The sequence below is a fragment of the Pteropus medius genome, unplaced genomic scaffold (assembly GCF_902729225.1).
Source record: "Pteropus medius unplaced genomic scaffold, Ma_sr-lr_union100, whole genome shotgun sequence".
Lineage (NCBI taxonomy): Eukaryota > Metazoa > Chordata > Mammalia > Chiroptera > Pteropodidae > Pteropus > Pteropus medius.
Genome location: NW_024343578.1, coordinates 5,502,069 through 5,528,268, shown reverse-complemented (window position 1 = coordinate 5,528,268; position 26,200 = coordinate 5,502,069). Strand labels below are relative to the sequence as shown.

At 34.2% G+C, this 26,200-nt stretch overlaps 1 protein-coding gene and 2 pseudogenes across 1 annotated transcript in view; all 3 read right to left on the bottom strand.

Moving 5' to 3' along the window:
• LOC120606347 (metabotropic glutamate receptor 7-like) overlaps nucleotides 1–26,200 on the bottom strand; it is a gene marked incomplete at its 3' end in the record, with an annotated part of 556,936 nt that overhangs the window by 229,294 nt on the left and 301,442 nt on the right. The window lies entirely within an intron of this gene.
• LOC120606363 (uncharacterized) lies at nucleotides 1,733–1,851 on the bottom strand (annotated as a pseudogene).
• The window catches only part of LOC120606342 (60S ribosomal protein L26-like 1), a 121,972-nt pseudogene continuing 112,601 nt past the window's right edge, over nucleotides 16,830–26,200 (bottom strand).

Genomic DNA, 26,200 nt, shown 5'->3' with positions numbered 1-26,200 from the left:
AAAGGTATCATTCACATGTCTGGTGATTGGCTGGCTCTTGGCCATGAAAAGTGTAAGAACCGGAACCTGGATCTCTTATTGTGCACCAGGCTAGCTTGGGCTTGTTGCCATGGCACCTGAGCAGGGTTCAAAGACAGAAAGTAGAAGTAAGCAAGGCCTCTGGAGCTAGATTGAAAAGTGGAATATTGTCTATTTCTACCACATTCTAGTGGTCAAAGCAAGTCACAGGATAGTCCATAATCAAGCACTAGAGAAAAACTCTATCTCTTAATAAAAGTTATTGTCAAGTCACATTGCATAGGGCATGGATATAGGAAGGCATGAAAACTTATAGTCAATCTATCACATCTCCTTCTTTTAAAAAAGGAAACAACAATATATTTTTTTTCATGTTTGTTTTAGACATAAAGTGAGACAAAATATTGAAAAGATCTAGAACACTGTTTGGCGCAACCTAGGTACCCAATAAATATTGATGCCTTTGCTGTATTAATCTAATTTGTATATTATAAGTCTAGAAAATATTTTTTTCCACAGGTTGCATTTTTTCTTTCAAAAAAATGTAAACTCCAGATAGACTTAATTTTATGTGAAAAATAAATTATATATGTTATACTCTTTGCACCCAGTTTAGAAATAATAAATATTATCTGTGTAGGCATCTCAAAAACAGTATGTTTCCAGTGTGAATTGAATGCCTTTGCATCTTTTCTACAACATGTAGAAGCAAGATATAAATGCATGATGAGGGTTTTTTTGCCAGTTGCTGTGCAGGATCTGCTTGATGGCTTAGGTGAAATGTCTGGAGGTGTAGGTGTGACTCTGTACCATCATAATTCTTGAGGGTTGGAGACAAAGCCCGGTTCATATTTAAGCATGATGGGGAGACCAGGAGTGCTTATCGGTACCCTAGAATCAACATAGGTGGTGGCCAAATTACTAGGATAAATAGATCTCTTCAGTGAAGTTTAAGAAGCAAAAGGCTCTGTGCCCAACCATGCACAGAAAATGCAGTGCCAAATGTAATGAGTGATTTGGCCTATGTACCAAGATCTGAAAAATTCTATTTACAGAAAAGCAGAAAATTGCAGAGGCACAGTGCATGAAGGACTATGTACAAATACTCAGGACATTCACGTGTAAATATAAAGAAAAGAAAGCACAGGCTGTTCCTGATGTTTATTGTGTGGTTGGTTAGTGCTAACTTGCAAGATACATAGGTTTAAAGTAAAAAGTTTTAAAATCTGGTTTTGCTAACATTAAGACTGAGAACTTTATTCTGATGAGGGAATTGCTTAGATAATAACTAGGTATCAAAATGGCTCTACAGAGGGGTGAAAATAAGTAAATATAGAGTTCAGTCTCATTACAGGCAACAGAAAAATACATGAACATCATATTGCGGAGGCCTGTCCTAAAATGGGTCAAAGAAAAAATTTAATGAGCTTAAGAAGAGAATCTTTGAAATGGCACCTTTCAAGAATATTTAGTAGTAACTCAAAACATCTTTATTTTTATTATTTTATTTTATTTTACTATTTTATTTTATTTTAGTATTTATTTTATTTTACTATTTATTTTATTTTATTTTATTTTATTTTACTATTTTATTTATTTTATTTTATTTTATTTTATATTTTATTTATTTTATTTTAGGCAAGGCAACCCTTGGTTGACCTCACAGATTGCAAGGACCTTGTCAATGTACAATCTCTTATTTTTTTATTTTTTACTCCTGCAGCACCTGGTCTTCCTAGGTGGTCTCCCATCCAAGTACTAAGCAGGCCCAACCCTGCTTAGCTTTTGAGATCAGACGAGATTGGGAACGTTCAGGGTGGCATGGCTATAAAACATCTTCTTTAATGGACAGTATATTCTGAAAAAATACACAAATCTTTTCCTTATCTTGACCATTATGCTAAAAAATTATTCCTTGATAACAGTGTTTTGCACCTAAATAGTGTTTTATAAACTGATGACATTTCTCCTAAAACATAAATAAACTATCTTCTTCAGGTGTTGCCAGAAATAATGTGGAAAAACGCAACATTAAAAGAGATTTTCTGAGCAAGGTTTATCAAGTGTCAGCTACAGAATCATTTTTTAGATATTTTGATAGTCGTGTCATCAATGAACATTTGTTGAATGAAGATTTTTATTGAGTGAGATTTTTATGAACCAGGCCCATTGCTAAGTACTTTATAAACATTATGTTATTACAATCATACGACAATCCTATGATATCTTATTATTACTGGTAACAAAACTGAGACCCAGAGAGAAGAGTGACTTGCCCAAAGTGGTGCTCCTTGTGAGTAGTTGAGATGGGAATCCAAACCATAGAGTTGGTATCCACATTAACCACTATCCTGCTTTCCCTAATGAGGTAATAAGTAACATGAAAGAGGCAGGTACACGTTTTCTAATGAACCTCAGAATCCATGTTGAAGGTTCAAATTTGTTTTTTATTTCTAAAAGTTACCTTATTTTTTAGTATTTTATTAAAGCATTGTTTCTGGGTAAATATGGCACATGATCTCATTTTCTTAAATACCATTACAATTGCTTAAGAATCCGTTCTCTTTGTTTTAAAGGTTTATGTTTTAAACATCTAAAACTGTTAAAGATATTAAAGTATGGGGCAACTAAAATTAGAACCGATAGGTAGAAGTTGCAGGAAGAAAACATTTAATGTTCCAAACTACTTGAAAATGCTATGATCTGCTTTAGAATAAGCTACTCATGGTGGGAAATATTCCAGAAAAGACTTGGTAGCCTCTCAGAAAGAATGCTGCAGATCAGAAGGTATTAAACAACAATTAGATGGCCTCCCTCCCAGCCTAGAGAGTCCATGGGAATCCAACAGTTGGGTTTACAGCTGTAGTTTGGAGTCATTTTGTAAAAGAAAGGCTCTTACCTGTTCAAAAGTCATGGTCTGTGTGAAAATTAGATAGAGCAATCTAGTCATCTGACACTTACTTTCCTCTAGCAGTCTCCCATGTAGTGGATATTTAATAAATACCTATTGCTATATTGCTCTTAGCTTATACAATTACAAAAAGACCATATAGTCTTTGAAAATAGCTATTAAAGATTTTTTATTCTTCGTGCTCAGATTAAATAAGCCACCGGGCTTTAAGAAACCGCAGTTACAATAGCTAGGACAATCTGATATCATAATCATAACTTTATATTATTCTCTGCATCCTTAATCTTGCATTTTCCAACAAATATAGCAGTGGTTACTTCCTATAATATTAGAAGATTAGTTGCTGATGTTTAATCAGTGAAAGGATCATAATTAATCAAAGTGCCCATTTTGAAGAACTTGCCAGTGGTCAGGAAGACTTTTCTGCCTTCTGATAAATCTTATCTTGGAAAGCTGCAATAAGCAGATTAAATAAATTGGGCTTTCTTGATTCAAAATGTAATTTCAAAACTTTAATTACAAGTTTTCCAGAATTCTAAACTAGGACATATATATTCTATTCTCTATTTCAAGAACATATAATCAGTTTTTGAAGCCAAGAAAAAAAATATTTTTGAAGGAAAAAAAAGTCCAAACCAAAACTTGGCAACAGTTTTAAATTCATTCAACACGAAGAACTATTTTAAAATCACTCTCCCCCTAGTCATGCAAATAAAAAATAAACTGTATTCAGACAAGTTCTTGATATACTGAGCATTCCCATCATTGTACTTATATGTATCCATAAATGTCCATATTCACTATTATCTGAAGATCCACAGAAGAAAGTCACCTAGAAGGGATCATGATAAGGCAGTTAGGAGGCCTGAAAGTTCATCCTAAGAAACCCCAAACTGAGTCTATCAGATCTGAGTTAGAATCTTAGCTCTACTTCTTAGCAGTCGTGTAATCTCTATCTGCAAAATGTTGCTAATAAATGTAGCTACTGCAATCTGGTTAAGTGGATAAATTAAAGTTTGCAAAGCCTTCAGCACAATGCTTGGCACATGGAAAATGCCCTCAAATATTAAACAGTCCTTCATCACGTACTGTAAGCACCCTTCATCTATCTATCAAGAATTACAAAAATACAAAAAGACATTGATTGACTTACATCCTTGCCAAAGAAACTGACACCACACAAACTTTCCCCCTTTTTGCATTTTCTACCTGTCATCTGATACTTCAGTTCATTTTCTCCCACTTCCATATAGATTTTTTTCACCTGGCCAAGACCAGAAGGGAGTCTATGGTGGGCCTTAAGGAAGATAAATGCTCAATCTCTCTTCCTGCTTTTTATTATATCTCTGTCCCAACTCAGTCTGTAATGATGGATACATGCCATTATACATTTGTCCAAACACATAGTATGCATAACACCAAGAGCGAACCGTAAGATAAACTATGGACTCTGGGTGGTAATTATTAACTAATGTACCATTCTGGAGATATTGATAATGGGGGAGCTTGTGCATGTGTCGTATGCAGGAGGTATATGAGAAATCTCTATACCTTTCTCTCAATTTCTGTACCTTTCTTAAACTGCTCTTTAAAAGTTTTAAAAAGTAAAGCATTAATAAAATTAAAACAAAAAACAAAAAACACTCTGACTTTGAAAACTTGACATATTTGAGGGGAAAAATTTATCCATATCTTGAGTCAATCCAGAGCCTAAACTGTAAATTTGACCTTTTTCACAAGATCTAAGTGAGAAAAGATGTTGGAAGAGAGTCTTCCCATATACACAAGAGAGTTGTTCCCCACCCTGTGCGGTGTACATGTACTAGTTCTCCCTTCTGCAACATCCTTTCCCATCTCTTGTTGAAACTGCTTCCTGTGCATCAAAAGGCATCTCAGATATTGCTGCAGCCATAGAATCTTTCCTTTTCTACTTGATTATCTTTGATACATGTCTGTTCAGTGCACTGTGTATAGTTATTTGTCCACACCCCTCTGCCCCATCAACTCCCATGGGCTGCCATTGTATCAATGGCACCTAGCACAGTGCCCGGCATAAATTGGATTTTGATAAATGTTGAACTGTAGCACTGCCCCACTGGAGGACAGGAGTTAAGGGGGCAGATTTACAGCTAGACTGTCTCATTGAATCCAGACTTGCCCCTTCTTAATCGAGGGTCCTTGGGTAGTTACTCAAACACTAAATGCCTTAGTTTCCTCATCTATAAATAGAAAATTATATCTATCTCATAGAGATTGTGTGAGAATTAAATAAATCAGTGAATGGAAAGTCCTCAGGTCAGTGCCTCTCGCATAATTAGTGTTCAGTGAATGCCAGGTGTTATGATGATTCCTGTTATCATAGTTACAGCACTTTGTCTATGTATCTGTCACATCACCACCCAGGAACATCCCAGAAAAAAAAAAATGTTTTTATTAGTGAGGCTTGGAACGTAACCAATATAGAAAGAATTCTGGAGAGAAAAAAGTATACACACACACTCCCAATTAAAAAAATATAGATAAAAATATTTTAGAACTCCGTCTGTTCATGTGTTGGAGATGGCTGATTTGATAAAAGTCTAAAGAAACATTTAAGTGTTGACATCATACTATTAGACACCTTTTGATTGGGTATCAAGTTTATTAATAATCCCTGTAGAACATATGTTCTATAGATGGGTTATATGTGCAACAAGAAAATTGATTGGAGTCTAGGAATCACCACCTCACATGCCAAATGCCTAATTCAGTGCCCAGGGCTCACTCCCAGAGCTTTTCAAGAGATGGGTGACATATAGACCAAACGGCTGTTAAGCAGAGCCCTTTTCTCTTCCTCTAGCTGTCTTCCTACCCCTGCCTTCCTTCTCATCACACACACACACACACACACACACACACACACACACACACACACACACACACCGCAGCCTTGTAGCGTAAAGGTGGCTCCCAGTTTAAGAATTTAAACTATTAGGTGGGTGGGAAGTTTTTCAGTGCTCTTGTGAGTAAATGAATGGATGGGTAGGTGTGAACGCTGTTCAGTTGAGGTGGTAATGGCCTATATCACTATTCTCCCACTGAAAGACTCATAAATATACCAAAAAGGTCTTATACAATAGTTAATTCCTAGGATTACTTCTACATTCACAAACCTGGTTCACTCCATTATTTTTTCCCTGCGGCATGCTGAATGCTGCTTACAAAAATTTCTTTATGCATCAGATTTTAAGTCTTTCTAGATTGTTGTCAATTCACAACTGCTGTTCAGAAAAAAAAGAAAAAAAACTGTTCTTATATACACAAAATCTCTTTTTAAGCTTCTTCAAGTCAATGGACCATATCCAACTTCTAATCTATGTCTAAGTTTCTCCTTACTTTCCACACTGCTATCACTGAGTTCAGAGGGATCTTAGACAATTGCGAGAACAATCAAAGTTATAACAAATATCTCTCTTACTAAAAAAAATGAACTTCCGCTCAGAATTGAACACTGAGGAACAGTTGCTGTTATATACTTAATCAGATGACTAGAATTCAAGTAATTTCTACATAATAGCAACCTTTTGACCATTGACAGATGATGTGAAAACCTAGCACTATATGATCTTGCTTATTCTTAATTAAGATATATATTTCTTCAACATGATAAGAATCTTCATGGTGCCTTTTCTATTTTAGTTTTTAATTCCTTCAAAGTATAACATTAAGTTTGTTTCTATTCTAAAATGTTTGTGAACATATATTTATTTCACTGTTAATTTAATCAATTTGAGTAGGTAATTTCTTTCCTGCATAAGGGTTCAAGTAGAAGATGGGAAATTGCTGATCCATAAAGCCTTAAACATTAAACATCTGTCAACCAGAAAAAAACTGCATCTAAGGTGAGCTGAGATGAAGAAGAGAAGAAACTAATTTGTTGATTGTCTCTCCTGCTGTTGTTTTTCTTCTCCAGAGACGATTTCCCACTAAAGTCCATCTACTCTTCATTTTTTACACAATATTCAAAATGTCTCAACATTTTCTAACTCCTATTGAGTCTACTAAACAGGATAATGATAAATGAATAGTATCTTCACATGTAGAGAAGAGGCAGTTTAACAAAATGCTCATATAGTACTTGGGTTTGAATCCTAGCTCTGCCACTTTTAGATGTAAGATGTTGAATAAATTTCTTAACTCTGTGCTTCAGTTTGCTCAGCTATAACAAGGACATAATACAAGAGCCTACCTCATAGGGTTATTGTGAGGATTAGATGAATTAACACATGGAGGTACCTGTTATATAGTAAATGCTCAAAAAGTTATGTAAAGATAAAAATATATATATTTCTGTAGAGTATCCATTTTGTCTCTTGTCTTTTGTATTGTCGTGAATGTAAACACTGGAAGGTGGTCATATAGTCAGTCACAACGGGTATCAGGAAAAGCACTCAAACCTAATTATTCTCACTCACATTTCTTTCCACTGCATGACACCATGAGATCTTAAAAGACAAAAGGCCATATTTTTTGGATGTGTGTGTGTGTGTGCGTATGTGTGTGTGTGTGTGTGTAAAAATACACGTTCAGTACTATGTCAACATTTGTCAAATTATTAATAAGACTAGTAATACCTCACTCAATCAACTGTTGGTTGATCATATCTTTATTACATCATTATCAAAGCTACTACCCTTTCTTATTCTAGACATCTAAAGTGTAGGTACCAAAACTATTCACACTGAGAAAGCCAAGGATTGGAAATATTAAGTTACATATGTAATATCACATACTTGGTAGTAGAGCCATGGTTAAAACCCAGTACACTTAATTCTAAATTACATAAACCCCTTCCCAAAGGACTCTACGTGATAATGGAGAACATGACTGCAGAGCTCTGTGTTATTCTTGCCTGTCAAATATCCATTTCCATTTCTTCTGGTAACAGTTTCTCAGATTTTGATTTGGGAAACAACCCCTCTCCCACTAGATACATTATTAGCAGAAATACTTTACAAGGAACCCTCATGATTCTCCTCTCTCCTGAGCAAAGGATGGAGACATGACCCAAGGTAGGCAAATCATTCACTCTTTCCCTACAATTCAACTCTTTTTTCAAACAATAAAAGATTTATGGTAAATTCTCAGAGGTACCTTCAGCAACAGTCCAAGATTGAATTCCTGAAGATACGGTGTCCTAAATTCCTAAATTCAGTTTCCCAACTTGTTTTCTTGGATTTTATTTCCAATCCTCTACCCTTCTGATAAATGTGGCTATTTTTTATTGTTAGTCAGAATTAATATCCATATCTTACTACCAAAAAACTATAATTTACACATTAATGGATGTTTACCTTAAACATAGCTGTATTAAACATCTGCTGTTTTATTTATTGATGGAATATCTCTAGCATCAATCCTCCTCCCTTACAATGTCAGCACTTTCCCTTACCCATTCTCAGTCTACCTGCCTCTGTTTAGATTGGCCTCACCCACAGGTCCTAGGGTTGGGTGATCCTCACACTAAACTCCTCTCACCATAGTTACAGGTTCAGTTATGGGTACATGACATGAGTTGATAATATCAGAGCTAAACACAGGTATTTCATTGAAACAAACTGGGAAGGAATACTTTTGTTGCTTTGAGAGAGGCAGTGACTAAATGAAGATTAGTCATACTAAAGTAGACACAAGTGGAAGAGACCTAACTCTGACAAAGTGAGCCCAGAATCCAACTATCCCTAAAGCTAGTAACCAGCTTGGAGTTTTGAATCACCTAAGCCACTATGTCACTTAACTCTCTTTTACAAGTTGTACTTCTGTCATTTGCAACAAAATGTCTTATCCAGTGTGAGAGCCAGTGAAAATTTCCCTCACAATTTGATTCCGATGCTAACACATGGTGGTAATACTGTCCTTTTATGTCCTCTAGGAATACAGCAGACACCCTATTCAAGGACGATATGTTCCAAGACCTCCAGTGGATGCCTGAAACTGTTGATGGAACTGAACACTATATATACTATGTTTTTTTCTTATACATATATATTGATGATAAAGTTTAATTTATAAATTAGGCACAGTAAGAGATTAACACTAAAATAAGGATTACTTGAACGCAAACACTGCAATACCACAACAGTCAATCTGATAATGGAGTCAGCTACTAAATGACTAAGGGGGAAGAAGGCAAACAGCATAGATACACTGGGCAGAGATGAATCACTTCCCAGCAGAATGGAGTAGGATGGCTCGGAATTTCATCATGCTACTCAGAACGACACAAAATTTAAACTTTATGAACTATTTATGTCTGGAGTTTTCCATCTAATATTTTCAGACTGCAGATTACTTTGGGTAACTGAAATGCAGAAAGCAAAACTGCAGTAAGGGGAAGCTACTGTAACTGTAGTTTAAAAAATAACTCCCATTTTTTGAGTCCTTACTATGTATTTTTCTATGGTGGTAAGCATTTTATGATTGCCATTTCATTATAAGAGTAATAATAGACACACGAGGAAGGTAGTGTTATTATCCTCATTTTGCAGATGAGAATTTCAAAGGCGAGAATGGTTAAGTATGTTATCCAAAGTTGTACTGAAAGAGGTAGGCCTAGGACACAATCCTAGGTCTCTGTGAGTTCAATGCTTCTTCGTTCTATGGGAGAATATGGTGAATCAATTGAAAAAAAGGTGTCAAACACAGTAGGGTAGGCACTCCAGAGGCAACAGTTACTCCATTAACTGCTAATAACTGTGTGATAGAGAGTCGTCCAATTATTCTAGAAAAAATTATTGCCCTTTATATTCTAAATGCCTGAACCGCGAACAGTCATTCACTAAGAATTGAATCCTTGTAATTTCCCGTGGAGTCGTATGAATGTTAAAATTACAAATGGCAAAGGCAATCCAAAAATAAATTATATTTAGTACAGAAAATGATTAATATATGACTAAGACATCTATAGTTAAACAGGCTGAATATTGTAAGACATACCTGAATATTAAAATAATTTAAATAAAAATTAAAACCAGATATTCTAACTGAAATTTATTTATTTTTTTCTAATGTCTAGGTAATTCCTTAACCTCTAGCAACTCTATACTAAATCAGAATGCCCCTGAGATTGCCCTTTGAATATGCTTAGTGGCAAGTAAAATGTATTTATGGTAGCAAATTAGAGCAATGCCACTCTTAGGTGTTGTATGGTTTGATCCTGAAATATATGTTTGTGGTGAAATTTTTTAAAAACCTTAAAATAGTTTTATTTATTATCATGCAAATTCCCTAGGAACAAACTCTAGAATATAACACAGCTCAAGGACTTTCACAGTAACGAAATTGATAAATGAGGGAATCAAACATAATAAAGAACAGGGCATGGAGCTTGTTTTATACAATTGAAATAGAAATTTAGAGTTTCCTGATTACATTCTGTGGTAGACACACCCTAAGGTGACTGAATGATCCATGCCCTTGTATAATCCCTCCCTTTGAGTGCAGGTAAATCCTGTGACTTGCTTCTGATAGAATATGGCAAAGTTAATAAAATATCACTTCTATGATTATGGTATAGTATATAGGACTCCATCTTAGCTGACTCGAGTTAGACTTCTGAAGAAACAATAACCACAGAGAGGACAACCTAGCAGGAAATTGTAGGAGGCCCCCAGGACCTCCTAGGGTGGTCTCTAGACCACAGTTGGTAAGAAGCTGGGCTCTTAGTCATATAGCCACAGGGAAATGAATTCTGCCATCAACTTGAATGAGCTTAGAAATAGATTATTCTTCAGACAAGACTCAGATGAGACCCCTGCCCAAGCTGACTCCATGACTGCCGACTTGTAGCTTTGCCCTGACTTCTGACCTATAATAATTGTGGGTTAATAAATGTGTGTTATTTTGAAGTTGCTAATTACATGATTTATGACACAGCAATAGAAAACGAATACATTTTCTGCTGTAAAGCATTCTTTTATATGTTTGATGAGTCTCAGGACCTGTCACAGAATGAATACACAATAAATATTTATTGACTAAATAAGTGAAACTCATTTTCTTTGAAGCCAGAATTGAGAATGCTTCCTTACCAATGGAAGGCACTGATATTTTTTATTTCAAAAAAGGCCAGGAAGATCTATGGGCATGATATAAGCCTAAACTACTCACAATTGATTTTGTTATTCTCATAGAGACCCAGATAAAGTAATCACAAGTAGATTATCAGGTGAGGTTGATATTCTAGGTACTATTGGCAAACTAGTGTTTAAGATTCTGAAATTCAGAATTTCCCTTAAAATAGTTTACGGAACATAACTATCCTATAAATGATATTAGTAAATATATGTATTAATTCTTAAAACCATTCTACATCTTCTTAATGAACAAGTAGACTCAAAATATGCTAAGAAAATAATCATGCTGGCAACTTGGATATTCATTTCTAGTTAATCAATTCATTTAAAATATAAAGAAATTATACCTACTGCTTCTAAGTTTGAGTAAAAAATGATAGTCACATATTGCTGAAAATGTTGTAAACTGGTATACGTATTTAGAAAAGCAATTTGAAAAGTATGAGGGAAGAACTGGAAGGTAAAGTCCATACCCTGTAATATATTATTTCTATTCTTTCTAGAAAAGCATATAAATAAAAAGTCAAAAGAAACATTAAAATGAAATATTCATTCCAATATTTTCTATAACAAAAAAGAGAATAAACAACCAAAATGTGAGTCAGCAAGGAAGTAGTTTAGTATATTATGGTGCACGAACTAATTGAATATTTATTAAATAGCTATAAAAAAATTGTAATTAACAAAACTAAAGGAAAACATTAACAATGTTTAGTATGCAGTTTGAAATATACAAAGCACAGTAGAAGAGTATATACAGAATGAGCAAAACTACTGAACATGGGTTTTATAAAATATTTGGTATTTTTGAATAGATGGTGACTTAGGAATATACGTCCAACCCTTTGTACAACCCTTTGTCCCACCTCCACCACCACACATACTGCATCAAATACATATCTACCATTCTGTCAAAACATTATAAACACGACCAAGCAACTATAAAGTGAGAAAAAGTTCTCTGTAATTGTTGGTAATAAAAATGTGTGTCAAGTCTAGCCCCCAAACATTGAGATGTTTTGCTTAGAGTAGTGGTTTGTAGAACTAATGTAAAGAAATACAATTCATTCAGTGAACACCTTCCACTATGCTCTCCCCTTCTTTTACTCTTCTTAAATGGGACAAGAAACACTGATACCAAGGTTAGCTATTGAACCTACAAAGACCACTATCTTGGAACTATGTTTCCTATTCTAGAACAACAGTGTTTGAATGTAGTTTCTCTAGGATGATCAAGGGCAAGAAAGCCATCAAAGAAACAGCCATAAACATTTGGCATAATCTCTAAGTCAAACAGGAAAAGCAATAGGAAAGAGATCATAAATAGCCATATTGTAGAAAAGAAATGGAGAACAAGTGAAAGAGAAAATTAAATGATAGCTTCACTAACATAAAAAAGAAACAATGAAAAAATTAAGTTCCTTTGCACAGCAGCCTGTGACTATAGCTCCTCTTCACACTATTCCAACTAGAACATTTCTAGAATGACCATATATATTTCTATTATCCACATCTCCAGATTAAGGTCAAACAAGAAAATTTCAAGAGTATCCTTGTGGACAATGACATGAACAAAGGGAATTTCTTGCTATGTGTGTAGAGAAGCTCATGCCAGAGTATGCTTCCTCAGGTACAGCTGAATATACAAAAAATATCCAAAGTAAACTAGGAAAAATTTTCTATATAAAAGGAGAAGGAAAACATATATCTGAAAAAGGAAAAGATATTTTTTTAAAGAAAAATCTTTAGGAAAAAAAATTATATGAGAGAGAAAATACCTCATGATTACAATACAATTAGCTGTAAGATAGAACATGAAATTAGAGATGAACTAGAATCTACTGATGCCATTGCAGAACTAAAAGCAGCCCCAGAAACAGTGAAAAAAAAAAAAAGAAAAAGAAACAATATAGTAGTGTTGTAGGATGGAAGCTTAAGAACTCTTCCAGTGCTCAGGAAAAAAAGATGAAGACCAATAAAATAAGAGTTATGAAATTATAGTATAGCAAAATAAAACAAAAACAAAAATAAGTATTGATCCTCAAAGACTAGAATGGAAAGAAACCAAATAATGCCAATGAACTGGCAAGATTAAGAGCAAAAAATAGTCACTTATATACAAGTTAGAACACATATCTAAATTGAAAAAGAGCATAGGCAAAAGAGAAAAATATTTTTTCTCTCTAATATTAGTAAGATGAATAAAATTATGAAAAAGAATGTGATTCTAAAATTCACTATCCAAATATGCTGTCACTTATGTTAATGGCAAGAGATAAATATTCTTACAAATTCAATTGCTAAGAAAATAAACTGGATAAAATTACTGAATAACTGGCATTGAATAAATAAATAATTTAAATATAAAATGAATTCTAATTAACACTTGTGAAATGTAATGCAAATTTCAAGATCATACCAACATATCCTAGGATGAGACGGTGTATAAAGAAAAACTGAGACTGAGTTAATTTTGTTGCCTGCTGTATTAGTTTTCTATTGCTGTCACAACAAACTATCACAAATTCGATGGCTTAAAACAATATATGTTTATTATCTCACTGTTTTGTAGGTTAGAGGGCTGGTGGGCTCAGTTACTTTCTCTGCTTTCAGTCTCAGAAGACTGAAATCAAGGCGTTGGCGGGGCTGCATTCCTTTCTGGGGGTTCTGGGGATGAATCTGCTTCAAGTTCATTTAAGCTGTTGGTAGAATTTAGTCCTACGTGGTTGCAGAACTAAGGTCTGATTTCTTTGGAGGGTCATTCTCAGCTTCTGGAGCTACCTGCATTTCTTAGCTCAGGGACCTCTTTCTCCACCTTAAAAACTATATATGGCAGATTGAGTCCAACCCATCTTTCAAATCTCTCTAACCTCCTCTTTTGCCTTATGTCTCCTCTCCTTCCTCTTCTCAACACATCTTTCTCACTAAGTCTTCTGCCTTCCTCTTCTATTTTTAAAGGTTCTTGTGATGACACGAAACCTACTCAATCTAGGATAATCTCTATTTTAATATCATCTCATGACATCTGCAAAGTCTCTTCACAGAACTACCTAGATTATTATTTGATTGAATAACCAGCGGATATCTTCTGGGGGAACAGCTTGAAATTATTCCTATCATACCTGGCAGAGGAGCCATTATGACATACTGTCATGTTGTTGGTGATGATTCCTAAACATAACTTCAAGGAAGATTTTTTTTTTTAACTTGAAGACAATTATTAAGAAATTTTAAAATAGAATGAATCTCCTAAAATAACTCAAGGAAAAAAAGAAAACTCAACCAATATAAATATAAACATACAGCAAAGGAAAAAAGAAGGAAACATGTGAAACAGAAAAAAATAGAGATAAATAAAATAATTATGTCCATAGAAACAATAAGTGAAAATAAGTATAAAGAAATTATAAAAAATAGTAGATAGAAATGTGGAAGACTGTTTAAATAACCTCAGAATGGGAAATGATATAAAGTGCAGAATCCATAGAAGAGATTGACTAAGCCAACTAAATATAAAGCAAATATTTCTACATAAAAATAACAAAGTCAAAAGACTAATAAACTGGAAAACTATTAGCTGCATGTCTCTTGCAAATCAAAGAACAATCCAATGGAAAACTAAGCAAAATACATGAATTGAGAGTTGACAGGAAAACATACAAATATTTTTAAACATCTGAACAGCTGCTCAACTTTACCATAAAAAGAAAAATTAAAATTACACTGAGATTCTATCTTTAACCTATCAGAGTAGCAAAATACAGAATGTCTGATAGATATTTTGTAAAGGAAACATCTTTTACACTGCTGAAGTTAAGATGAATACAACCTCAATGGAGGGTGATTGAGCAATGTCTCTTTTTTTAAAGAAAAATTGTTTTAGAGCAGTTTTGGATTTACAGAAATACTGTGAAGACAACTTCAGATCTCACATCCAGTCAACTCTATTCTTAACATCTAACATTAGTATGTACATTTCTCAGTTAATGAACCAATATTGACACATTATTATTAAATAAAGTCCATGTGTTAATATTTCCTTTTTTGGCCTAATTCCCTTTTTCTGTTCCCAGGATGAATCCAGGTAACAATTTTACAGTTAGTTATCACGCCTCTTTAGGCTCCTGTTGGCTATGATTTTTCCTCAAACTTTCCTTGTTTTTTTGATGACTAGCTGTTATGAAGAGAATTGGTCAGGTATTTTGTATAATGTCACTCAATTGGAATTTGCCTGATGTTCTTCTCAAGATTATTCTGGGTATTTATTTGGGGGAGGAATATCACAAAGGTAAAGTGCCATTCTCATTACATCATATTAAATGTATGTGTTATCAACTTGAGTTATCACTATTGAGGTTCACTTCCATCTTTTCACTGAGGTAGTGTTTGTCAGGTTTCTCCACTGCAAAGTAAGTCCCCCCTCCCCCTTTGATACTGTACTCTTTGAAAGAAATCACTATGCACACTTAGGAAATGGAGAGTGATGCCCTAACTCCTTGAAGGTGGGATATCTATGGAGAAATTATTTAGAATTGTTCTGTGTGGGAGATTTGTCTATATTTTCCCACATATGTATTGTTATTTATTTATATCAGTACAGACTCATGGATATTTATTTTATAGTATGATTTATAATCCACTACTAATTTATTTATTTCGATACTCAAATGTTTCTAGCTTTGGCAATTGAGAACTTTTTCAGTTGATATTTGTGTTCCTTTAACATAGTCCTATACTCTCATCAATGTGGCTTGCTTTTTTTTTTTTTTTTTGGAGCACTTCTTTACTTTCTGGGATGATAAGATGCTCAAGACTCATTTTGTGTATTTTCTACAACAACTATAAAATCAGCCATTTTTTCAAAGAGTCGCAGTTCCATTTATGGGAGAATAGTATAGAAACCAAGACCTGAGTACCAGGTATGCTTGTTTCTACTGAGATGTAGTTGCTTCTAGATCCCCTCAGTTGATACTAAAAGAGCAAGAAAAATATGTATGTACACTAATCCATGTATATACAAATATCTATAAATATTTCTATATGTAGCCATCTGTAGCTATATTAAACTAAACATGAATTCATTCTGATGAGTTCAACTGTATTCCATTACCACATGGATCATTGTAGCACCCTCCCATTTCTTATTACTGCAAGTTCGTACTCCAGCAGCGAAAATAATGTATTTTAAATAAAAATGCACATCTAACAATTTCAACAAGACAGGCCAATTCATATATGTACAAAAATATTCACTGTAGCACTGTGTATAAAGTCAAGATATGAAAATAACTATCAATAGGTGACCAAATAAATTTATATTACATGAAGATATTATGTCAGCTTTATTTATTCTGATTCAAAAAATCCCCAACTTACAGTGTTCAATAAAATAATAAATAGATGCATGAGTGAATAAAAGATGAATAACAAATAATAAATAACCCATAGGACATTACATGCATAACTAAGAAAGGAAATTTAAGAGCTGGGGGAAAAAATGAAGTTTCTCCTCAATCTGTATGCAATAGTTATCTTCAGTATTAAAGACCTTAAATGGGAACATAAAACCCTGTGTGACCATATACCTCTGTTTAACGATCGAAATATAATTATCGCTAATGGCAAAAATACCATACAATCAATAGCATAAACACCATTAACTTATTTTAATGGCAAAAGTAGCAAATACAATATCAATGTCAATAGGCAGTTTTGAAAAATAATATTTGTAATGCAAATCACAAATCAATACTATAATATTAAAAGAAAGTCTACAAGCTGATATAAAAGACAAACACAATAGAAATGTAGATAGAGAGTATGAATAGGCAATTAACAGAACATTCAAATAGCTAAAAAACATCTAAAAAGATGCTTAACGGTCCCAAGTGTTCAGAAAAATACATTAATAATTATATGTCACTTCATACCAATGAATGGAAACTGAAATATTGATACACTTACTTTTTTTAGAAAACATTTCAAATTTTTATTCATATAATTAATTAAAACAGCAAAAGTAGGTTTACAGAGCTACATATCAATAAAACAGGAAAGAAATGAAATACTTCCGATATCTTGAAAAATGAAACCATGGTTGCACAATAGTCTATGTTCATCCCTGCATTTTCGCAATAATTTCTTCCTTATATTTGCCTTTCTCTTTTCTGACTTGTCGAGAGTTGGCTTTGCATTTAAACTTTTCCTTCCGATCTTTGTCCAGTTTTAGCTTGGTGATAACTACATTGCATGGGTGAATGCCCATTGGATAGTTGTGCCCTTAGCCTTCTCACGCTGCACCCGCTTGATGTAAATGACATATTCTTTTCTGTACACCCAGACCACCTGGCCGATTTGCTGACCTTTGTAGTGTCCTCGAACCATCTGGACTTCGTCATCCTTGTGGATGGGCATGGAGCAGACATTATACTTTCGCCACAGCACCTTGGAGAGGTGGTGCAACATGATATTCCGTCGCACATGCGAGGGGTCATTGAAGTGGTGTTTGCAGTTTTTGCTGGGGTCCGAGGTCTCGAAGGGATTGAACTTCATGGTGATGGTCTACCTGGAGCCAGAAGTGCCCATTTACCTTATGTGTCTTAAATTTTTATATATCATTTGATCTTCCCCCACAATGAATATGTATTATTTACATAATCAGACAAGCCAAGTTATTTTTATTTAAAAAAATTAGAAATAAAAATAAAATGTGGGCATAGGAAATTCAGAAAAGAAAAAAATGGAAAATGAACATATTAAACATTTTTAATTTCACTAGATATTATTAATAATAATAAAAGTAATATTAATTAAGGAGATATCTTTTATCACCTAAGAAATTTTCAGTGCTGAAAAACATTGATAATATTCTGTAAACAGATGCGACGTATTCTGTTTAGACTGTAAGTTGGTAAGAGCTATCTGTTGGAATTTGAAAAAATATATATAAAATATTTAAACAGGTAGATACTTCTTAATCAATTGAATTTCTAGGAGTTATGCTAAGAAAATAATCTGGGCGTTTTTGGAGATTTAGTCACATTCTAGTTGCTACATGCTCACAATAAGATATTATCTTGGCTAAATATGTTTTGTTAAAGCCACTTGATAAATGTAATACTATGGTGTATTAAAATTACACTCAAAAGAAATCAAAATCTTGAATAACAAGAATGTGAGAGGATGATTACAATATTGTAAGGGATAAAGACAATCCCAAAATTACAAAATGAAGGGTTTATTTTTAAGAGAAATTAAATATAACTAAATATATTTTTTATGTTCTACATATTTCTATCTTATACTTTCTTACATAAATTTTACAGATTTCACAATGTGCACATATTATATTTGCAATTAGCACATACCTGTGTGTATAGATAAGAAAAATTCAATAAAACATGAACAAAGGACTATGGGTAATTGCTTTTCTCACCATTTTCTTTATTGTCACCGAAATGTCTTTTAAATGAAATAAAAGTATAACAGCCTTGGTGATCTATAACTTTTTCTTTAGATTTTAGGTTTTGGTAATCATTTCCATTTAAAAAGTCTGTAGTAAGAATCTGAACCAGGATGAAAAAATCAATTGTAGATGATAAAGCTGAAGAGGACAGCCAGGAAGCCATAGGGAAACAACAACTTTATACTCTGCCACTTGAGTGGGAATTAGGTCAATCAGCACATATCTAAGTCAATACACTATTTGAGCAAAATTATAATTTGCCTGAATCCCACCGGCAGGCTCACTGGTGACCCATTACTAATTCTGTAGAAACTCATCACTTCCTTTCTCAATTTGAACATCATAATTTCTCATTCCTCTTTTAAATTAGCTCTCTTTTGTTAAAAAAGATGTTTTATATTCTTTTATATTTTTTTCTTTTCTTTCAATTTCAACAATAGTTAAGCAGACAAATGACCTGAGAGGTATACCAGCTGACCTAAAGAAAGGAGATTGTTTCCTCAGGAAGCAAAAACTAAATGATGGGATTACATAAATTATTAGAAAACTTTCCATTTAGCTGAATACAAGGACACTTAAATTACATACCAGAGATAGATGCCTGCACTTACACAAACACCCTAAAAATGCATTGCTGTAGCAGAATTTAATACTGGCATATCTAACAGCAACACCCGCAGGGAGGACAAAACACACACACACACACACACACACACACACACACACACACACACACACACACACACACACACACACACACACACAAATTAGGAAAACCTGAAACATTCCCCAGATGTGTACTTTCAATTTGAGTAACAGAAACATTTGCTAGCAAATTTCTGCAATAATAGAGAACAGTTTATTTTGGATATTTTTAGGGAGAGTGAGAGCCCTGGTATTAGTAACCTGCATATGTAAAGAGGTGGCTACAAAAGATGTGTTATTGTCCAATTTTGAATAACCCTCTAAAGTAATCTCAAATCTTTATACATTACATAGAACTGGAACAATCTCATCTCTTCACAGTGGTAGCAAAAGTTCATTAAAATACTCTGTCATCAATTTAGGTTTTACTTTTATTATTTTGAGAAAAATAAAAATTGCAAAATATATTAGAAATTCCCCACTGAAAGTCTTTCTCTCTCACAAACACATATATGCACAGAACCACATACACACATGTACATACATTTACTTTCTATCATAACAGTAGAGTACTCATTGTTTACATAATTGTTAACATATAACAATGCAAAAAAGAAAAAATGTTTTCTATGGAAAATTCACACCCTTTGCTTTCCTCAGCTTCTAAATTACGAAAGTACAGACTTGAAACTACTTGTTCAATCAGGTATATTTCTACAAAGTAAAACGATTACAGGAAAGAAATTAGTTTCCAGGGCATTTCTAAAATCCTTTGGAATAAAAACAATGATGTTTCAAAATAATAAAACATTCACTTTATTATTTTTAAAAGATAAGAAAATTTAAAAATCTTTAAACAGAAATAGGACTAGATTGTTTTTATAAATGGCAAATCTTCGAAAATTCTTATTCCTGTCCTCTGACACAGAATGTTTTGAAAGGAGGTCTTTCCAAATATGAACAGCTGTAGGGGAAACCCCCAGGAGACACGCGAGTGTCCACTGTGGGAAAGCTGAGCTTTGTCTAAAAGGGCTGTGTTGAGGGTAGTGCCTAAGAGAGAGATATAATGACTAGTTCTTTGGAATTGTGTTCACAAAGACATTTGTCTAGCCCTTACGGTTTATAAGACACTTTTGTGCATACTTACTTATTAAATACACATTAATGGCCCTCATATGTCCTTTTTAAATACATGTAGAAAGAAAATTTGTTTTTAATACCACTTCAAACATGAAAAACTGACAAGCTGAAGGGTTTGCCTTGAGTCATGAAGAGAGCATCAGAATTAGGATACAGACTTTACTCTGACTCTCAAAACTTTGTTCTTTCCAACATATTAAACAATTTTGAATGCTCAGAAATGCTAGATTACAAGGTATTGCCCAGACTTTTTAACTCAGGATAAGTCCTAGGGAAGTCTATGTTTTAGCAAACTCCTCAAGTGATGCTTGTACACTACTAAGTATGTTACCACTTTGTTAAATTATTTGCCCGTTTTTGTGGAGGTCACTTTTTAAAATAAGTAAAAAACATATATCTTAATAAAACATGAAAAAATGTATTTTCTCACTTTGAAAGAGGTTTCAATGGGGGCATTTCATTTTTTGCAAACGAGGCTTCTAGGTCTTTCTGAGCATTAATCGTAGGAAAATACTGGAGTGTATAGAGAATCCAACGTTACAAACTCTGCAGCCTCCTTAGGAAATGTCTGCGAGTCTGAATAACTATGCCAAGAAAACGAGAACAAAAAAAATAAAACCAAGATTTTTTTCAGTGATTAACAAATCATATTCTTTCTTTTTGTATGTATTCAAACCTGGCAGTTTCCTTTCTTTCTAGCCCACCTTGGGAAGATTTATCAGATCTCTGAAATCTGACTCAAGATGAAATATTTGTTTGGAAATTAAATATTTAGAGGCATAAAGTTTGAAGTTCAGGTACTTGTCTACATGTGTAGAAGAGGCTGTTACTTATTTCATTCAACAAATATTTATATGCCAGTCATGATATAAAGAAAAATGGGATGTAGCTCTATCCTCTAGAAATCCACAGTGTAGGGGGAAAGACATGAGAAAACACAATAGAATAAGAAGTGCAATTATAAGGACATGACTTTATTTTGTTTCCTCCTGAATCTCAAGCACCTAGATATCACCTGAGACAGACAGGGGTGCAATAAATATTTGTTCAATTAAGATTTTGAGAAATATTTTTAATTCAATCATTAGCTACTTCTAGAAATGATTAACTGTTTTCTCCCTTTCCTGTAGGTATATATTTGTGTCTTCTACATTCACTGTATTGCTTTGTAGGTGATCTTCAAAAACTTGGTTGAAATAGTATTTGATGTTTTTAATTACAGGGTCCTATCCCCAAGAATTATCAATAGATTAAGTTTCTTTTCTTCTTCTTTGCTGATTAGTTCAAAGAACCTGTATAAGCATCCAAAACTAACAATGAAAGAAGTTTGTCAGGCAAAGGTATTTTATTCAAATAGTGCTTTTTTATAAAATAAAGGAACTGAGACATTACCCAGATAATCAGTAAGGAACCAAATATAAGCTTTTTTGAACATCATTATGAAATCACCCTCATCCTATGTGGTAGATGCCGTAGTGAGCTGCCTTAGACCCCCCTCTGGACCCAGACTCTCATTTCTCTAGGTGCTAGGGCTGTTGGCAGATGATGGCTCTCCTAGAACTGCCCTTGTCAAAGGCCATGGTCCTTCTCCAAGCAGCCCACATCCAATGACTAGTCCGTGTGCCCCAAGGCAGGACAACTCTGAAGGGCCACCAAGCCCAGAGTCCATAATGGGATCAACTGAGGCCTTTGTTGTGATAACATGGAAGTTCACCCTTCTTCTGCCCTCCTGATCCCTCTATTCCATCATAGATGTTCCCCAGAGTTGCCCCAATAAACCTCTTGCACACATCTCTTTGTTTCATAACCTATGTTCCAGAGAACACAACTTTTTACACCTTATATTAAAGCACATATGGTATTTGCATAACTATGATCAAGTCACTCAACATCCTGGGCTTCATGTTTCCTGTTTGTAACATTAAGATATTAAAGTGGATGATCTCCAAGGGTCCTCCTACCTCTAAAGTTGAATGATTCTACTATTCAATAATGTTATGAGATAAATGAATAGTAAACTCCATAGATGTTTGAAAGAAAGAAAAGCACAATTATTATCAATCTTGGAGAGGAGTATTTGGATAATCCTATTCAAAATCAATTTTCATATCAAGGTGGCACAATACCTTTTTTCGTTCTTCTGGAAGAGAATTCTCTAAGAATTTTGTTTCTAATCTATTGAGCTGGTATCCAAAGGAGTCTCTGTTGCCTCCTCAAGGATTGACAGAATCAGCTAGGAAATATCTCACTTGGAGCTCAATGACAGTATGGGGAAGTAAACATATAAAAATGGAGCAGAATTGGCATAGTGAAATAGGAAAAGACTTCCAAATAGTTAAGAGTTTTGAACCAAGTTTTGTAATGCAGCCATAGTCATTGCTTCTATAATGCTCCTAACAACTTTCTGACCCCTAACCATCATTCATGGGACACATGCTACGTGCCTGACACTGTACTTAGTCCTACTTAATGTGAACAATAACATGGAAAGTTTATTATCTTCTCCATTTTTGGAGATGATAAAAATGGAGTCAGAAAGGTTAAGTCACTAACATATTGTTACATAACTAGTTAACCGAAGCTTAACTAGTTGTCTAAGCTTAGCTTGAGCTAAGATTTAATTTGTCCTGTCTTCATAGTTCTTGCCCTTTCCACTCAGCTATACTAACTCCTGGAGGGCAGAATTTCCAGGCCGAGGAAATATACTGAGACAAGTATGTACCAAAGCAGAAAGACTGAGTTAATGTGTGTCACGAAGGATCATAAACTGATTCACATAACCAAAGAAAAATATTTGGTATGAGTAATCAAACATAGTAGGATTGAGGTAATCCAAAAAGGCTCTTTTGGAAAAGTTTGGATTGATATACAATGAAGACTGTAAGATATTCACCAGCAAAAAAAAGGTGTGTGTCTTGGCAGGGGTACATATGTGTGACTGAGGCATGGAAACACAACTTGCAGTATCTTATTCGTGCCTAGCACGTAATGTATATGTGATAAATATTTGTTGAACTGTTGAAAGTATTGCTTACCATTGAATTTCTCTCTCTCTCTTTTTTTTTTTTTTGTATAGCACCAGGCACAAAATATTCACTCAAATAATCAATTATTATTGGTAGATAAAGGATGAATGAATAAAAACATAAACTTTAGAATTGTCTTTTCTTATTGCTATTCAGCTTTAGCCAATAAGTCCTCCTTATCTTTTATCTAGAAAGTATCTTTTTCAGAAATATCCTGCTTCGTCCCTTCCTGTATTTTAATGAGATCAGGTTCTTTAGTTATGGACCTGGCAGTATACTGGACATCTTTTTCTCCGTGTTCATCGCAGTCTGCAATTATATATTTGTGTGATTATTTCACTGATCTTAAACTTTACAGTTTCATACAAGCTCGACTCTTTCTTGGTTTTTTTTGTTGTTGTTGTTGTTTTTCATTATATCTATGGAAATTAGCAGAATGCCTGACCTATAGTTTGTACTTAACAAATATTTATTGTATGGGTGGGTAGATGGATAAACAAAAGGATAGATAAATACAGAGTGAATGAATGGAGAGACAGACAGAAAGAAGAGAGAGGCAGGGAGAAAGGGAGGGAGGGACAGATGCAGAGGGAAAGAGAGACAGACAGACAGAATGAATGTGAATGAATATCAGGGAAAACCAAGTAGATATTTGTTTTCAAACTATTCAATGAAAATAAAGAAGTAGGAGAAGATGTAAATCTTGGTGCAAAACAAAAACAAAAACAACACAATACAAAAACAAAGAAGTCCCAAGAGAATGGCAGAAGCTAACGAGAGAGTTTGGAAAACTATGCTTCATTTAGAAGGAGTGGATTAACCCCATTGATATATCAGCATAATAGTTCAACTGGAAATTGTATAGAACTTTGGGCTTGATGAAGTCGAGACTGGGAGGTAGTTTAGGAAGGGATGTGCAGACCTATAATAGTTGATCCTATTTAAAGAAAGAGTTGGGCTTCAGGGAATGACATTTGTTAACTAAAAAAGAAGAGAGGCCAACCAATGGAAGCAAACTGGCTAAACAGTGGTCACAGAACCAGGGAGACAGAAGAACACTGAGTCAGAAAAGTCAAGAGTGGGAAATTTTAATGAAAGCATCCAAAATTAGTGATGCCAAATGCAGCAGAGAGGCCAGGAAACAGAACTGGCTCCTTCGCTTTCCTCATTAATAACTTGCGCTTTTAAATCCAACGTGAAGTTTGAAATACAAAGTGAATTTTATCCAGGATCATGTACAATGTTTATCATCGTTGTTCTTATACCCAGATTTCTGAGTGTTGTTAGAAAAGACAAATTACAGAGCAGTATGGGGGGATATGACAATTTGATTAAACAAAATAAAATAACTTGTTTTATAGAACTATGATCAAATAGATATAACAGTAATCATCCTTGATGTTCTGAATCCCCCACAGAACATAGTACAGTCCTGTGATAATAAAATGATAACAGTTAATATTTACTGCAGTGGGTGCTGGGTAAAAAAATATTCCCTGTGAGCAAGGCTCCCTCCTGTCTGAGCCGTCCTGTACCTCCTACACTTGACACTATGCCCAACACACAGAGGTGCTAATGTAGATTTGGTAAATAAACCTGTATCTCACAGATGAGAAAACTGAGAATAAGAGAAGCTCAATAACTTGCCCACCATCACACACTAGCAAGTACAAGTCATCAATGCCAACCTGAGAACTGTCACTCTAGACTACTCTGGCCTCCAGGCAATTGCACTGAATTTACATTCTTTGTGTCACCTCATTGCCAGTCACCACTGAGGAAGATGTTAAACTCAGTGTCAGCCAGGGCCATGTCTATTTTGCTCTCTCTTCTAGTAATACTGTCATTTGAAAAAAAAAAAATTGAGTAAATAAATGAGTGAATGAATGAACAATTGAATGAATTTTTGGATAGAGATCAAATTAATGTGGGGGTGGGTTGAAATGTTTATCCTTTCCTATTCTGAGGCATCATTGTGGTTGAATGTTCTGTTGTCAAAAGTACTAGTGCCTTTTTCAAAACGCCTTCTCAATTTATCTTACCTGCCACATTGGATTTTAAGGCAACTGTACTAAATATAGAAGGCCCAGTATATCTATATGACCTATTTAATAATATTTCTCCTTTCTGCTTTAGATATTACTTTAAAAAAGAAACAGGTTTGAATAAATAAATTTCATTTCATGGTTATAATTGCAGAGGCATCTGAAAGATAAAATGTGTTATTTCCATCGTGTTTTTTGAACAGGTATAGCAAAGGCAGTATGGGGAAGATAGCAACATATTCTGAAATTTATGCTATAAGTGTCTTAAAAATGTTAAATATCTACCATAATTCTACTGTTTCCTATTATAGAGCTTAATGTCCAAAACATTTAATGTCCAAAGTTGAAGACAAGGAGAGAGGATCCTCAATCTGACACAGAAACTTTAATTTATGGAGATGCTCTTATAAAGAATTGACTTCTACTTTACTTCTACAACTTGGGTGTTAGGATATTTTATCAGTTTATTCAGGTTTCTGTTGTGGCTGAGACGATGTATATTGGGGGGATGGGGTGATAGGATAGGATATAAAAGGTGAGCCTGCAGATAGAAAGGAAAGCATCATGAGAAAAAATAACATTAAATGACATCTTCATATTCCGGAGCAATAGCTGGCAACATTGATGGTATATTAGAATCACCTGAGCCATTTAAAAAATTCCTAGTGCACAAGTCCTAGATTAATAAATTCAGAATCTACAGGAGTATGACCCAGACACATTTTTAAATTCTCCAGATATTTCAAAGTTCTGTCAAGATTACAAACCACTATTCCCAGGTCTCTCTCTAATGCAGACAGATGTTAAAAAGTGGGAGACCTAGAGGCTCATTTGAG